We start from the raw sequence: 15,568 nt of genomic DNA, 5'->3' as shown, positions 1-15,568 counted from the left end.
AGAAAAAAACAAGAACCCTAAGGATAAAATGGTATTTGAAATATTAGTGTACATTTCTAGCCACGTGGTCCTTTAAGTACACAGCACCTTTGCCTGCGGATACACATTTTTAAAATACAGTTAGAGCATATTCTCCCAGATTGCCTGAGTTGTCTCACACTCAACAATTCTGTGTCAAAGATCCCTTGTGTTATTTCTTTTTACCCGGTTCCCATTCTATGCATCTGAATGTCTTTGTTTTTTCCTCTGTTGTGCTGGCACGTTTTTTTTTTATCTTTATCTTTATTGGAAAGTCAGGTATACAGAGGTTGGCAGACAGAGAGGAAGATCTTCCATCCGTTGATTCACTCCCCAGCAGTCACCATGGCCAGAGCTGTGCTGATCCGATGCCAGAAGCCAGGAGTCTTCTCCAGGTCTCCCATGTGGGTGCAGGGTCCTAAGGCTTTGGCCCATTTTTGACTGTTTTCCCAAGCCACAAGCAGGGAGCTGGATGGGAAGCAGGGCTGCTGGGATTAGAACTGGGATCCCAGTGCGTGCAAGGTGAGGACTTTAGCCGCTAGGCCATGCTTATCCCAGGCACAATTGTTTAATGTGGTCAGTGCAACATGCAACAATTACTGAATGTGGTTTTGTCTCTCATGCTACCTGAAATAATAAAACAACTTAAGTCTGACATGATAAACCAAATCTTTTCCATGTACTCATTCTTCCTTTTTCTCTATCCCTTTACACACATACCCATGTACACACACACATGCATATAATCTCATTTATATTTATTAGAGGTACCTCAAAAGGTTCATGCAAAATAGAATGGAAAAATAAGTTTAATTTGGTAAAAAAAAATGTTAGAAATCTATCCATACAATAGAGTTTTCAAAATGTTCATGGAGTATGGTTATTATGGGAAAGTTGTACATGAATTTCAGAATATTTGACGCCAAAATAAGCATATCTTTTAATTCCATTTCCCATGTACTTTTTGAGTTTCGCATATATATATATATATCAGAAATATTTTTATTTTGCATTTTAAAATATTTTGTAGTATGTTATATTGATTTCTTAATTTCCTAGGACCAACCTAATTAGCCACAAATTTGAAGGCTCAAAACATCAGGAATGTCTGTTTTCTGGCACCAGGGGCCAAATGCCTGAAACAGTGGTTTTAGCAGGGCGGTGTGGCGGTGTTTTCTCTGAAGGCTGTAGGGTAGGAGCCCTGCTTGCTTCTTGCAGCTGCTTGTGGCTCCAGGTACTACATAACTGTAGTCTGGCCGCCTCCTTCACATGTACTCCAAATCCTCCTCTGCAGTTTTCTTTTAAGCACACCTTTTATTGGATTTAAGCTCCTCTCTGATAATCCAGGACGATCTCATCTAAAGAGCCTTTACCTAATTATATTAGCCAGGATCCCTCCTTCTTAATGAGGTCACATTCAGAGATTCCAAAGCTTAGGACAAACTCATTCAATCCACTACATGAACTTAGAAGTCATCTTGTTATTCTTCTTTTCATGTTATGCTTGAATTGAAGTTTACAACTGTAACTGTCTAGCTCACGTTTACTAACTGCTAATAAACTGAAAATTATGTTTACTTGCAAAGTACTACTAGGATGCTGAGATGCATGTAACTCACAAAGTTTAATTCTCATGGCCCTCTGAGAAAGAATGTACTCTTAGGAAGTGCTCTTCTATATGGCCCATAGACCCAAAGACACCAGCTATGATAGGTCATCAAATTCACATACTGAAAAACAGACTTTTGTCAATCTCCCTTTGAGCTGTCCTTGGCAAACTGTAACTCAGAAATACCTTCACTGGAGGAACAAGGCCAATCTACCCTTTTGTCATTGTCAGTGGAGCCTGGAGATTTGGCAGTGTCACTCAGCAGCAGGACACCGTGCTGATACAATTTCATAGCTTAGCCTCCAGTGGAGAACTGGACTGTCATCTCAATTATTTTCTGGGTCCCCTGTGATTGGCAGAGAACCCACTCTGCTAAGTAGATATTGGAAGAATTTTTGACTTTTTTTTTTCCTAACCAGAGAACCCAGACTATATTTAAAGCAACAAGAAAATATGATAATGCAGAGATAGTAGCTATTACTTCTTTTGCTCTTTAATTTTCATCCTCCAGCAAGAGCAGGTCGTGTGGTACTGCTGCCCATTTGAAGCTCCACTAAGCATTTCTGGAAGCACCGTAGCATCTCTCTCCTCACGCCTCAGGAGACTGCAGACTCTGTCATGACTGGCAAATCCCTCTGGTCCCCTCCCCAGCATTTAGCCATAAACAAGACTTCCCTCAAACACCAGGAATTTGGGGGGGGGGCATACCCATGAATGTAGCTCTTAAACTCCTCTTCGCAGAGTGAAACAGAACTCCTAGGAAATTGTAATGGAGTGAGGAGTGAGCTAATCCTTCTTCTGTGCCAGGTGCTTTTCATCTCGTCTCATTTGATCCCCTTAGCAACACTGTGAGGAGTCATGAGTGAAAAAGCAAAGCAGACTCTGTGAGTTCAACCTCAGGAAGCTAATGTTTGGCTTCCAGTTGCTATACACCCACAGAAAGAAGGAAATTGGTGAGGGAGCCAAGTCCAAAAGCAGTTATTTTACTATCCTGGTCTTGTCTGAAACCAAAACTTATGCCTGCTAACTAAACTCACTGCTCTCTCAGTTACAGCAGGTGAGCAGATGGGTTTGGTGTAACTAACTACAGGCACCCTCCGCTGGGCTTTAGAATGGTATCCTCAGATGCAGAAGGACAGTCAAAGTTCCAGACAGCCTGATTGGGCCAAACTGCCCATTCAGAAACCTCCATCACAACCTATTCTGGTATTCAAACGTACAATCTGAGCTTTTATCAAACGTCTGCATCTGTCAGGGCATGCAGCCAGAGATTCCTCTAGTACCCCATTGCTGGAGGTGGTGAGCTTGCTGCCTGCCATCCAGCCTCCCGATGTGCGGGAGACGAACAGACCCAACAGGGGTTCCATCTAAGCAGTTCCAGTTTATTTAGGAAATTCAGCTTCTTATATAGAACAGTGAACAGCCTCAGGCCAGGAATTTCAGGAATTCCAGCAAGGAGAACTAGGAGCCAGTTGTCCTCAGCACCACTGAGGAAGCCATCTCCCATAGGCCAGGGGCAGCTGAGCGAATGGCCCTGGGCAATCAGTCCTTCTTTGAAACAACCTGACCCCCACCCTGTTTCAAGCCCAGGGCTCAGCCCTTGGCCACCATCTTGCTAGCCACGTGTAACCCAGTGACCTTGACTGTTAGTCACCATTTTTTTCTATTACTTTTTGTTGTTGTTGTTAACATTGTATTATGTGATATAGTTTTATAGGCACTGGGATTTCCCCCACCCCTCCCACTACCCTCCCCCCATGGTGGATTCCTCCACCTTGCTGCATAACCACAGTTCAAGTTCAGTTGAGATTCCTTCATTGCAAGCATATTCCTAGCTTGAATCAGTGACGTATTCACGCTTTTGAGCCCCACAAGGGCTGTGTTTAGGAAGTTGTGAGTTTCCAGTGCGAAGGCCTGCATGTGCATCCTACACAGGCATCTTAGTTGTTGTGCAGCCTTGGACAAGCCCCTTAATATCTCTGACCTCCCCTGTGCATCTGTGTAAATGACATAATTTAGCCTCTCTTGCTTCCAACAAAGATGATCACAAAGGGTATGATCCACCATAGCTGATAACAATGGCAGTACAAATAGTAAGGTGTAATACTGAAGAGACACACAGAGCTAGTGCCTAGGATTCCAGATGCCTAAACATGTTCACTGCCTCTTAAAAGCCCAGACAGCTAGAGAACGCTCAGATGCAAACAGCCACTGCTTTGCTCATGTGTTTCCGTTCCCCAGAGCTGTTCTAACCACTTTGCCTCTAGAATAGCATTTGCTGGGTTCTCTGAAGCTTTTTGTGATTGGAAGCTAATGATATCTGTAAGTTCAAAGTCTTAATTCATGTCTGAACCTGCACAAATGGCTTCCCATAGTGTGTTTCGGAAAGCACACACTTAGTAAATATTTGCCGAGGGACAGAAAGAGTGAACAGATGCCTTTGCGATTCTTTTGCATGTGCCACAGGTTGATAGCATGATCTCAGGGAGGAAGAAGTGCTAATCTTGCATCTCTTCGTGCCCAAGCACCTGTGCTGCAGCCTGTCAGGTAGAGAGCTAGGGTGGCATCCCCAGAGCCGTTTTTCTGTCAGGCAGGCCATGCGGGCCCTTGAGAAGTGTGCATTGACATGTGGCGTCTGTGTACTGTAAAAGTGTCCCCCTACTGTCAAACATCACTCTCATTTCCTGTTCATCATTTTGAATTTACCCCCTGTCAGCTGTTCTTGGAATGTGTCCCTTGAATCTGTGATGATGGTGCTGAAGTTTTAAATGTCAAGCATCCTTGACGTCCTCATGGGGGGTGCTAAGAAAGAGGTCATTTCTGTTTTCTGTCACTGTCCATAGCTAGTCCAGGCAGGGAAGACACATGTGTGCCCCCCTGATAAGTCTGTTCTTTGGACCTGTGCCCCAAACAGAACAATTGCTTGCTGATGCTCCTTCTCACTGGAGATGCTTTGCTGAGTTCTCTGTCCGGAGTTCGCTGGTGCCTGTGATTACTGTCCTTCGCTTGGCAGTGCAGAGATGTTCTTACTGTATGACTTGGCTGTCCCGAGGCCATACAACCCATAAAGACACATTCCCGGCTTGTTCTGTGCACAGCTACATTTTCATAGCTTGCCCCCAGCCTGGGTAGTGCACAGCAGCAGCAGAGGCAAAAGTTAATTGAAATGGCTGCCACATCACGTCTTGCAGAGAATCTTTTCTCTAACATGCGTGACTGGTTATGTCTCCATATAGAAATTCTGCTCTTTTGCTGTGCACAGCATAAGTGCAAAAATAAAGTCTCAGCAAACAGGGACTTTCCTCCTGATTGGAGTGACAGTGCAACAGAGGCCGACTTGTGGAAGCACTTGTGTGTCTGTCAGCACTTTGCTCTAACAGAGTGAGACCTTTTTTTTTTAATGGTTTTTAATAATCCTTCTGCACTTTATTTACTTGAGTCCATGTTAAGAAGTTTTCTGAGTAGATGGCAAAGAATAATTCTTAAAATGTGTGAATACCAAATGTAAGATAAAAAACGTAATTGCAGTTTAGACTTCAGATTTATTTGAAAAGGGGATAATGATAGTAATTACCCAGTTTGAGTTTTGTAGAAGGCTAATTAGATCCCAAAGCATTTGTATGCACAAGGAAAACCATAAATACAAAAGACCATCTGGTCCTTATCAGCTTACAACACTAACAGTGTCTGTAATTATTTTTTCTATATTGTTTTGATGTTGACATTTTATGGAGCAATATGTTCTACCCTGGTTAACCTACAAGTCTGAATAACTAGGGGTTTTCCCCCATTTTCCTAATAAAAATTAGAGACCCCACAGGTAAAGGAGGCACTAGTCTTCATAGAAACAGGTAAGCATTTCATTATAGAAGCAGTACCAGAAATGTATAAACTTCTCTGGCTTATCTGACCTATCTCTACTCAGTTTGTCTTTCAGTTGCACTTTGTGTTTGTTATATATTTTTATTTTGATTTGATAAGTAAAATTGAGACTGATACATGGAGTTGGGTTGTTCCTGCCTGGCAGCGCAGCCTTCCTTGGTCTCTTTCTATAGCCAGCACTGGGCCTGGTAATCTGGATATTATAAATGTCACTGCTTACTATGTTCAATGTCTGTCTTCCCTGTTTGGACATCAGCTGAGTAAGAGTCAGCATTTTGTCTCATTCAATTTATTTTTTTCTCTAGCTCCTGCAATGCTACCTGATACATGGTGGCTATTTCATAGATGTGTGTTCCAGTGGATAAAGAAACTGGAACATATGATTTTAGTTTCTGAAAACTTTTTTCAGGTGGAAAAACTACCCCAGAATGTAGTGTATTCAAACACCCAACATGTCATTTGTTCTCCAGATTTTGTACAACTTCTAGAAGGGATCAGCTGAAAATCCCTTTGTCCTGCACGATTTTGATGGAGGACAGTTGGTGGTGTTCTATTGACAGGTGACCCTATCTAGAAGATCCAGAATAGCTCTTACACTTCTGCAACACAGGAAGGGCTAGAATAATGGGTTCAGCTAAAGGTATTACAACACTATATGAGGTCTCTTCTGTGGTTACAATTTTTGTAATAAGGTGACTCATTGTATTGAGAGACTAGGGTAGAACTCATCAGTTGTTGGAGAGGATAAGCCTGGGATTGGCATAACATTACTTCCACTATAATCTGTTGGTGGAACAAGTCACGAAGACAAGCTCAGTTACCATGGGAAAGCAGTCTCACTCTTCCTCTCAAAAGGAAACAGAGCAAAAATAAAAGCAACATAAATAAATAGCAATTGTATCAAACCTTATGTGAGAAAGGATAGGGACACTTACTGAAAAACCCTAAATAGCATTTATATAAGAATAGTGAGTTCCATATGCGTAACTATCAAATGGATGTAGAATAAGAAAATCAGCATACGTTCATGCCATGAGCTAAGCCTAGAAGAAAGAATGAGGTTTCCAAGCATGAAGATAATGGAGCAGGGTCTTGTCAAGGAAATAGATGCTTTGATTAAAGACGGTGAGAAGCCAGGATTGTAACACTGCTTTCTTCGGCAGCTGTTAGTCTGTAATACCTTGGCTTGAAAGCTAATACCATCACTATTTTTGGAAAGACACTGTATCAAACCACAATTCCAATTGCATTTTCTTTTAAATGCTAATGGCATCTTCTTATAGATTTCTTCGTGAGAATTCTCTTTCAGCATCCTGTTAAGTGTTAGGTTTAGCTTTCTTAGCTCTGTTCTGCTCTCTTTTCTCTGATAAGCACTAGGGCAATTCTTACTTTCTCCCTTTGGCTTCTGGGAGGCTCAGATCTGGAATGGGAATTCAGGAATAAGCATGTTGAGTGGCATTTTACATTTCCTTTTCTTTTATCCTAATGACTTTTCTTTGTGTTTTGCTCTTTCAGCATTTTATTAGACACATTGTACCAGGAATGTATTGTGGTGCTAACTTCAGCAGCACAAATACTAAAATTGGCATGAGATGGAGAAGATTAGCATGGCCCCTTATAAGGATGATAGGAATATATTGTGTATAAACTTCTGTGGTATATCTTGTTAGTCATTTCATCTTCCAAATGCTTGGGTTCAGTTACGTTTTGAGTTTATTATATATTTTCATCTTGCTTTGTTAAGTATGAACATTACCTTTAATTTGCCTCAAACATCCTCCTGCAATGTCAGTTGAGCAAAAATGTGCGGACTACCTCATGTACGTACTAGTCCATCAACTAACTAAAAAGATGTGAATAATTCTAAGCAAATAAAATACATTGTGATTATGTTCTTAGAAATAACATGCGAATATAATTTTGTGTGAGATCCATGTGTAAAAGTTGCTGAAGGACAAAGCAGATGTGACAAATGGACTTATGAAGATGTAAGAGATAAAAATAAAACAGGCAAGGTGAGTTGTGGACATCTGATGGGTACCTGGACCTAACTGAACAGCCCTACATCACTATGACATAGAACCTCTAACTGACGCAGTATTTCCTTTTCTCATGGGGTTAAGTATTTCATGGATATTTTCCTCTATATTGTTCCCTCTTCCAGGACATAGATCAGAATATCTTTTCTAATAAAATTGATATGCACAGAGTCCTCTACAGAGTCTGGAGAGGTTGAGATGGGTAAAATACTGTTTGTCCTTCTGATGAGCTTATATTCAATGGGGTCAGCAACACTTTGTTTTATTAGCCATCAGCAGTCTGTCAAGAAAATTGTGTTTCCCCCGTTGCATTTCTGCATCTTAGATCCTCTGACCTTCTTAACAAGGAACACTAGTAATAGTAGACATTTACCTTCTGGCAGAAGATTGCTCCAGCATAAGCAAAGTTTCTTAATAAATGTCAAGAGTATAGAAGAGCAGATCATTAAAGGAAATGGCATGTGCTTGTTCCCTATGTTATCCATTCACCTTGTGAAAAAATACACCTCATCTTATTCCACTAGTAAGCATGGTTTCGTTAGGTTACCTCCCACCTCTTGGAAATACAACAATCGTAATGGGAATTTCAGCAAAATTCCTCTGACAGTGTCTCTCAGAAGGAAAGTAGTCAAGAGACCAGGGACATTGGAGTTAAATTCTGAAGGGTCTATATTCTGGCAAAGGTTGTGGTGGGTGGAGTTGGAAAGATGGCAAAGTTCTTTGTGGGATATAAATAGCAGATGGGTCAGTTATTGTGCTCTATTTAAGAGGAATAAGACTTTCTGCAGAGAAGGAAATGAATGTGGTTGCTTAAAGAGTAATTATATTCAGTGATATCACTAAAAATCTGACAAGGCACTTGAATAATTTGGTGAATGAGTGACACTTCGATGGGTCTCTACTTGCACCATGTTGGGTGCCTTGGTGAGGTATACAGACTCCATCAGGATTGAGTTACTCATTCTTCCTGCTGGTAACAAATGACTAATTGTCTGCATCTCTTGGAATAACTGTCAGGTCAAAAGAGCATCCTTGTGCTCTTCAGGGAGAGTGCATGTGCGCATAAAGGCCTGCCTCTCACAAGATAGGCACGTGTTGCCTGGTCATCACAGCCTGAGCTCCTCTGGGATTAGCTGAGGCCTTGGTCGCAGTTCAGCTCCTTCCTCTGTCTGGTCCTACTCTCCTCAAAGCCACACAACTGGAGTTATCACAGCCTGATTAACCTGCATCTTAGTATCCATCTCAATCTACCTCCTGGGTCAGGGTTCTGAGCCCGAGACTTGGATCACCTGTAAAAACTGTGTCCCAGGAACAAGATTCTACAAGCAATTACTTTTTGCAGGTTATTTGTAACTGGCGTGAAAATGCATATTTAAATAAGGCTTTGAAGAGCAAAGCTATCAGAAAGCAAGGATCACCAGCGAATGCTGCACAATGTCTTGGGTGTCTTCCCCCAGAACTGAGCAAGGCCACTACTTTCCTGTTTCCTTTTTATTACCATACCTCTTCCCTGAAGTCCTATTCCTGCGTCACTCTGTCTCCATGTGTCTTGATAATTCAGCTTCATGTACCTACTCAGCGAGGCATGAATGGTGGTATTTGTCTTTTATATCTAGTGTGTGGAAAAGTGTCCGATGGCGTGATAAAACAGGTCTCACCCTGGGTTGTGATGAAGACCAGTATTTCTCACTAATTATAAAGAATATAGGATTCCTGAATCCATTGATTTCCATTAACCTGTGTGAGAATATGAATCTTAGAATGGAAGTCTCCCACTATAGTTTCTCCAGATAATGCTTTATAGCGAGATTATAGAGGGCACCATACAAGTCAGCTTTTGATGCTTGTCTTAGGGTTTTATGATTAAGATTTGCTTGCACCTTATTCACAAATGTTTCCCGACCATCCTTTGCAGTGTTGACCTGATTCTAGGAAGAGCTACCCTTGAGGTGACTGCAGGACTAGAGAACACTTCTGAAATTGACGGTTTTCCTTCCTTCGTTTCCTTTTATTTTCTCCAATTAAAGATGTGTCTCTTTATCCCACTTTTTTTAGGCTCTTACTCTGGAAGTCTGTATCACTTGTGTTTTGGGGGAGAAATAACTAAAAATCCCATAACTAGTTACCTTGTTGGTTGGTTATTCTGTTAAATCCTCATCTCGTGTATATCCATGCATGTAGGGCAGAAGATACTTAGAAAAGGAAAGTAGACCCTGTGTAATAATGCCATAACTGTGACCAATGGCATACTAAAGGCGCGTGAACCTCTCAGATCAGTTTTTGTTTCAGAACTTTGGATAACAAGAGATTAGAGACCACATTGCCATCCTAAGTGAGTCTTCCCTTCATTGTCTGATTCCTCCAGCAGACACTTACTGAACACTTACTCTATCTTCATATGCCCATATTTTGATAAATACTCATTTCCCTTTCCCAGTTATTTCTCTGCAGCATATTATGGTTGCAATTAAATGAAGATGTTGGGTCCTCCCAAAGAGATTGCTGAATTATCTTCGAGTATGGAGAAGAACAAGTTTCATCAGTATACCAAGGAGTGACCCAAAATTGGAGAATTAGTGACCAGATCTATGCCGAACTGTTTAAAACATCATTTTCTGCCATTACAATAAGTGTATTAATAGAGAGCTGATACTTGCTGTTTATCCCAGATATCATCAAAAAAACTGCTAGGATTCATGATCATTCACTGATCATGATAGATATGGTTGCAGCCGAAGGTGGAGACTCATTAACTGTTTATTTCATCTGCTTTTTAGAAACTTACTGGTAACTTGGGTTTTCTACCTGTGCTGTTTGTCCAATTTGTGCTGATAATTTCCTGGCATATATTAATTTTTAGTGTTCTTTTTTCTAGTCTTCTCGCTTATCTGTCCTATATGTATTCATCACTAAACATGGCCTTTCTCAATTGAAAATGTAGCTATTACTAAGTTCATGTGATTTATTTACTGAATATACATATATAGTCATGATTCATTAGTACATAAACTTTAAAGTTAGATAGCCATAGGCAGGGAACAAGCTGGTAGAAGTCCCCCACCCACCTAAATGAATCTCTTATTTGTAGTGCTTGCTGATTTCTCTGGTGTAAATACTCCCATTGTGGCTAATTTCAAGCTACAAAAAGTGAAATCATTGAGCACAGAATTTGGAAATATGTGCAATCACAATTCTCATGAGCTGACACCGGAAACTGTCAATTCCTAGACTGAGCCTTCGATCCACCCTTTGCTAACCTTGAGAAAATTGCTAAAATTCTCTCAGTCTTAGCTTTTTTTATGCGTGCAAGAGGGTCAATGTGAAAATATTTTCTCTCAAGATCTAGTATAAAAATCATATGTATATGTGTAAAAATTTACATACATTTGACTGCATGTGATTGCCACTTAATTGATAAATCATAATTGCTAACCATCCATTTAAGAAAGAACTAATCAGCTAATATTAGGCACTTTGATCTCATCAATAAATCCACTTTCTCCCTAGAGCAGACTTTGTTTCTGATGAATTTCCAGTATCAGCCAACCCAGGTGATGGTGTTGGTTCCAGCTGTTGAACAGCCTCGCTTCCGTTGGTTTAGGAATACGTGTATCAGTCAAACTTGGGGTGTTTGCCCTGTCCCTCTGCTAAAGCTTCCTCCTCCGATTTACTTAACCAGCTTTTAAGTGGCAGCTGTTCACAAGACAGTGTCTTGTGCTAAATACTGGGAGGGTCCATACCCAGGTGGGTGGATTAAGAAGACACTTTGTAGTCTGTGAACAGGAATAGGTAGGTGGAGTAATAGCAGAGTTGTGAAGATGGCTAGGCTGAGTAAGCCAGGGAAATTGCGCAAGTGCTGTGGTTAACTCTTCCAACGGGGACTCTAGGTTTAGTCAACACCGAGCTGCAGGGCCAGGCAATAAATAGGACATGCTTTCCAGGCGTGTGAATGTTTGCGTGTGGTGTGAAAAAAAAAAAAGTTGGCCTCTGAATCTCTTCGGTGGCTACCTCAGCCTGTTTGGGGAAGTCCGAGTCTTTATTTTTAATAAACTGAAGCATATTTTTTTTAAATCTGAGGATAAAGTCACATTCTCCTACACAGTTACAGCTTGGCTAGAGAGTCACAGGTGCACATAATTTGAAACGGTGCTGCTGATCAACACAGGCTCTTCTGCCCCAAGAATAGGTGGTGCCCTATGCATGTCCCACCTTCCCAGCATTTTTCTCCAGTCTGTTTGACTTCTTTTGAATTCCTTGGGGATTGGGAATCTATCAGGTTAGGTTTGTCTCCCTTAGGCAATGCCAAAGCTGAAGTTGTCAAAATTGTATTACCCAGTTTTTTCACTTCGGAGGGTTCGGGCAGCGTGACTGATGTCAAAGTGATACTTTCGTTTAAGTAAATGGAAATTGATCATGTGCATAAACTATTTAACCATTTCTGCATCTGGAATTTGGGCAGTAAACACTTCCAGAGAAAGGGGTGCAGAAATGGTTAAACAGATACTCAGTCCCCACAGATAGGAGACATAATGGAGAGCCTAGACTCACTTTTTTTTTAAAGAGGAAAGTTTATTTCAAGAATGTGGCATTTGGACAAAGAGGGATTTTCTGATGCAGAATGTGCTCATTTGACCTAACAAGCCAGCAAGGAGGATTTTTCAAGAGACAGGGATAGCTTCAGGCTGAGATAAGAAACAACGTGTCAATTCCATTGACAAGTATACAGGTGCCCATGTGTAGTTCTGGTGAGCTGTATGCAGCTCCAGTGGGGAAGCCAGAGCATTAATCTGGTGGAGACTTGATAATGGGCCTCAGCCACGATGGGATGGAAGTTCCTTTGTTAGCTGAGTCTGAGTCTGAGTCCAACATTCCTAGCCATCTTCCCTCAGGATTTTTACTTCTCAAGGCAACCACATGGAGAAGTACCTATTTTTTTTTTTAATGCCTTTTGTATACATATGTAAATACAGTATTTGGGACTATCCTCAACTCTGCAGATTATCAAGGGTGAAATTAGGACAGTTTGGCTTAAAAATCTCCTGGTCTCAACTTTTTCTGTTGCCATCACCACCTGACTTTTACTTTTGTCACTCCGTGGCAAGGAGTTGCAACCTGCCAAACTGATCTTTTCCCAGAAGGTCTTCATCCTCATCAAAACTGTAGGCCAGAAGCATACGGTTGCCTGTCCAGTTAAGAAAAGAGATTGAAATTCTCAAATTTTAAATAACTAATTTCACTGTGCTTTTGAAGCCATAAAACGGATTTTGTTTTTCAAGAATTTACAAAGGCATTTTGAATACCAGCTTTTACAAAGCTCTGGTCCACATTTTCCAATAAAACTGATCCTGTGTTCCTTAAAACTACAGACAGGAGTTTGAGCAGAGAAACCAATTGCATGTCCAAGAATAAGGTCATCCAAGCTCTCGGCCTCTCTCATTCTGATTCCCAAGAGGCTGTCTCTTCACAAGAGGAGCTTTGCTCTAGCTGTTCCTCTCTGTGGGGGTGAGCAAAGGGACTGTGAAGGTGCTCAGTGGGAGATGGACAGCCTTTCTCTAGTTACCTACCGGTGCTACACTGTGAATCCCCCATTCAGAAGCTGAAACTGGCAAGATGCTCTGGAAGATGACCTGGCATTGGCTATTGCCTCATTTTCTTTGTATTTGTCCTGCAGCTGGGTTCACACTATACTAAAAATTCTGTTATCTGCTTATAAAAAAAGTTTATATATTCCCTTCAACATTTAATTCAAATTTCTCTCCATGCAGAAGCCTGTATTGATCACAAAGTTCCCAAGATTGTGCTCAGCTGTCAAATCAGATTTTCAGTTTCCAAAACTGCACTAAAATATAAATGTATTGGAACATCTAAAATTCCCCTGAATAAAGTAATTTGTTGCTCTGGCCATTTTGCGAAACAACAGCATCTGGTTCACCACGGATATTTTTGCAATTTTATTAAAAGTTGTTTTTTTTATTTATTAGAAAGCCAGGAAGTTTGGCTGGAGACCATCTTGCATCTAATTGCTCATCCCTCAGCTGCCCATAATTGCTGAAGAATGGGCTAGGTAAAAGCCAAAACCCTGGAATTCATGGGCCAGACAGAATCCAAGAGCCCAGGTCTCTTATATGAGAGACAGGAACCCAAGGGCTGAAGCCATCGCTTTCTGATTCCCAGAGTATGCATTATTTAGGAGCTGGAATTGCAAGTGGAGTTAGGACTCAAGCCAGATCCTGTGATAGGAGATTCCGACATCCCATACTGTGTGTTAACTGCTGTACCAAACGCTTAACTCATCATAGGTCCTAAATCATTATGTTCCTAATTGTTCCCATATATTACAGTTGAAAGTCCAGTTCTTGTTATTCTTGCACATTATGAACCTAACAAATTACATTGTGTCTTTTTTGGCTGCCAAAGTATGAGCCTAATTAGCATTAATCCTTGAATAAATTTTAAACATCTCCACTAACCTATTTTTTTTTCCCAGTAGAATAGATTGTATGTGTTACCTTTGGAACAAAATCTCTCATGGTTCTTTAAAAATGTTTCCTACACATGGTGTCCAGCATGTCTCAAAAGTCCCCATAAATCCTATGGAATGTTGAAATCCTTTAAAACCTTTTGACCTTTAGTTTTAAATTTTATATAAATTACTGAATCATCTCATTGTAGGGCACTGTTCGATTTTTATTTTAAAGCATATATTCATGTTACTTATGAGAACTTTGTTGGTAAATGAAATGAGAAATCCACTGACCTAAAGGATTTCAGGTACTCCACCTAGTGCAGTTATTAGGAAATAAACACATAAAAACCTAATTACATTACATATTTCCTTCAGAACCCCAGCCCTCTTTTCAGCGTTAGTCCCCCACATCCACTTTTCTCCTTTTTACCTCTTTAAGTTCTAGCCAGAATATGTGTGATTTTGAAATCAGAAAGACCTGGATCCAGTACATATGTACATAGATGATTCTGAAAATTATATCACCGGCCTTTTTGCCCAGCTTCAGTCTTTATGCTGGTTGTCAGATTTGTCCAACTTAAGATGCACAGACCAAAACTTTCAAGTTCAACATACTGTATCCACTTACATTTGCCAAAGCTTGTTCCCCCCTTGCTAATTCACCATCTCCATTAATGGTGCTATCGTCTTCCTAGCTACCCGGGTCAAAATTAAAAAAAAAAAAAAATGACAACAAAAAAGATACAAAATACAAAAGCAAAGCTAACATTTATGAGTGTCTCAGTAACTTAACCACAACAAAAGCATACACCAAAAATGATCTCTTAGAGCATAAGTAAGATTGTAACATTCAGGTTGCTCATATGTGATGTGGCCTCAACAAGTCAGCCCCTACCCTCGTGTAGTGTGATCACCATATCTGCTTTCAGTCCCTCCTGCAAGTTCCCATGTCAAAACCTGTCAATTCTCTGTGTAAATGATCTCTCCAAAATTGCAAAAGCACTACCACCTTCTGATTATTCAGGTGCAAGCCCACATCACACCTCCACAGTGAGGCCTTCCATTTCCTTCTTGCTAAGCAGTTTTCTATTGCACATACATACTCACCTACTGTGTCTCCATTTTCTTGCTGTATTTTCTTCCTGGTATTGATCAATACCTAAAGCAAACAAGCAGATGAGTAAATGGGACTTTTTATTGTGTCTCAAGCAAGTACAATTTACTTGAGGTTCGGTTTTGTTAAGCATTTTATTCTCAGGACCTAGGACAACTCCTGGGACTTTGTAGAGGATATGTATTGATAAATGAATAACTGAAGGAAGGAAAGACTACCAACACTACCACTTTGTGACCATGATGTTCGTTTCGATGCTTCTACATGTGGCTAGTTGTCAAATGGGTTGGTTTTAATTTCTCAGTAGAGTAAGCATTTATGTGTTCACTGTTGCTCATTTCTTGGTACATTCTTTTTCTCCTTGTTGCATCTACCTTCTCTAGATCCTTTAAGCTTGGTTCTCTGCTAATACACCCAACAAGCTTTCACTCACCCTTCCA

The 15,568-nt window shown here is 40.7% G+C and overlaps 1 protein-coding gene and 1 non-coding gene across 5 annotated transcripts in view; both read left to right on the top strand.

The window, feature by feature from the left end:
- Positions 1-15,568, top strand: part of FAT3 (FAT atypical cadherin 3) — a 475,200-nt gene that overhangs the window by 246,095 nt on the left and 213,537 nt on the right. The gene's annotated exons all lie outside the window — the stretch shown is intronic.
- Positions 7,062-7,168, top strand: LOC121154347. The gene has a single exon (XR_005883489.1). It is a non-coding gene; the product is annotated as a U6 spliceosomal RNA (small nuclear RNA).

The sequence above is a fragment of the Ochotona curzoniae genome, unplaced genomic scaffold (genome assembly GCF_017591425.1).
Source record: "Ochotona curzoniae isolate NIBS_2020 unplaced genomic scaffold, NIBS_Ocur_1.0 contig_2723, whole genome shotgun sequence".
In the NCBI taxonomy this organism is placed as follows: domain Eukaryota; kingdom Metazoa; phylum Chordata; class Mammalia; order Lagomorpha; family Ochotonidae; genus Ochotona; species Ochotona curzoniae.
This window is presented reverse-complemented; position numbering and strand designations above follow the sequence as displayed.